At 49.4% G+C, this 1,631-nt stretch overlaps 1 non-coding gene across 1 annotated transcript; it reads left to right on the top strand.

Moving 5' to 3' along the window:
* The first annotated feature begins 1,279 nt into the window (after window positions 1-1,279).
* On the top strand, window positions 1,280-1,398 carry LOC145409131 (5S ribosomal RNA). Its single transcript, XR_013899054.1, has one exon. It is a non-coding gene; the product is annotated as a 5S ribosomal RNA (ribosomal RNA).
* Window positions 1,399-1,631: the final 233 nt, after the last annotated feature.

Genomic DNA, 1,631 nt, shown 5'->3' with positions numbered 1-1,631 from the left:
CTCAATTCAATCCATCATGTTGGGATCCGTCTGTCAACTGGAGCTTTCCGATCTTCCCCAATTCCTAGTCTATTAGTAGACGCGAATGAACCGCCACTAGATCTCCGTCGCCAGTCCTTACTGGTGCAGTGTTGGCACCGCCTTCACCGTCTACCTTCCTCACCAAGTTGTATGGCTGTCTCCAAGGTCGCTCTTTTCCCCTTTTATAACACCCACCCTCACTATCCACAACCGTTTCGGTACAGAGTGAGGGCTGCCATGGAGGAGTTAGGTGTTCAGCCTTTATCTGTTTGCCCTGTGCATGTTCCCTGAGTGGCTCCCTGGCTCCCCCCAGAAGTACGGCCATGTGATTGCTTCCCTGAGAGGAAGGCCTCTCTTTCCACACAGGTACCTCTGTCTTATTTTTTAGAACACGCCTCTGCCCACAGTGACTCGATCCCTGTATATACTGACGGTTCCAAGTCCCTCACTGGGACAGGCTTTGGTGTAGTTTTCCATGATTTTAGCTGTGATGGGAGTCTTCCTCCTTCCACCTCTGTTTTTACTGCTGAACTTACAGCTATTTTAGTTGCAGTTGAGTTGATTTTAGTTTCCCCCCTGCTTCTTTCACCATTTTTAGTGACTCAGCCAGTGCCTTGCAAGCTTTGTCTTGTGGCGTCTCATCACACCCTCTAGTCCTGTCTATCTTGGAGTGGCTCTTCTTATTACACAGACGCGGATTTTCTGTACAGATGTGTTGGGTCCCTGCTCATGTGGGGGTCGTAGGCAATGAGCGTGCTGACTCTGTGGCGAGACCCGGTGCCTCTCGCCCTTCCTCTCCCCATTACCGTGTCCCATCTGAGGATTTATGTACAAGCACTATAGAAGCTGTCCGTCTCTGTTGGCAGAGAAGGTGAGATGCAGTAGGGGCGAACAAACTCCACAGCATTTGTCAGACGATGGAGGGTATGTGGGACTATCCCGACAGTGGGAAACAGCTTTGGCCCATCTCCGGATTGGCCACACTAGGCTGACTCATGGTTTTTTAATGGAGAAGGCGCCCCCTCCCTATTGTGATGACTGTCTGGTTCCTTTGACTGTGCAGCATCTTCTTTTGGAATGCCCAAGTCTTGAGGACCTTCGTCGGCAGTACCTTTCCGGGTGCCGAGCCAACAACGGACCTTATCTTCTCTCTTAGGTACTTGGGGAAGAGGCTTGTGCTATGGGAGGAGGCACCTTCTCCTTTGTGTTAAGTTCCGGCCTTCTCCACAAACTGTAGGACTTTACCATATTTTAGTTTGCCAACGGCCATACCACGTTGAGTACACCGCTTCCCGTCCGATCAGCGAAGTTAAGCAACGTTGGGTCTGGTTAGTACTTGGATGGGTGACCGCCTGGGAACACCAGATGCTGTTGGCATCCCCACGTGTCAAGTGGGGTTGGTGGAGGATTAGTGCCCCTCCCTGTAAAACAATTAACTCTAAGCCCTTGGCCACCCCGTGTGGGATGCATGGCGTCTGGCAATGAATGAATGAATGAATGTTTTATACTGTTCTTGTTTAACCTCAATCTTTCCACCACGTTTTAGTTTTGGTTGTTTCTTTGATTTTGTAGCTTTGTTTTATGCATCATTTTATTTATTTATTTATTCA

The sequence above is a fragment of the Coenobita brevimanus genome, chromosome 79 (assembly GCF_032717465.1).
Source record: "Coenobita brevimanus isolate Jiangsu-jjx chromosome 79, ASM3271746v2, whole genome shotgun sequence".
NCBI classification, from domain to species: Eukaryota; Metazoa; Arthropoda; class Malacostraca; order Decapoda; family Coenobitidae; genus Coenobita; species Coenobita brevimanus.
This window is presented reverse-complemented; position numbering and strand designations above follow the sequence as displayed.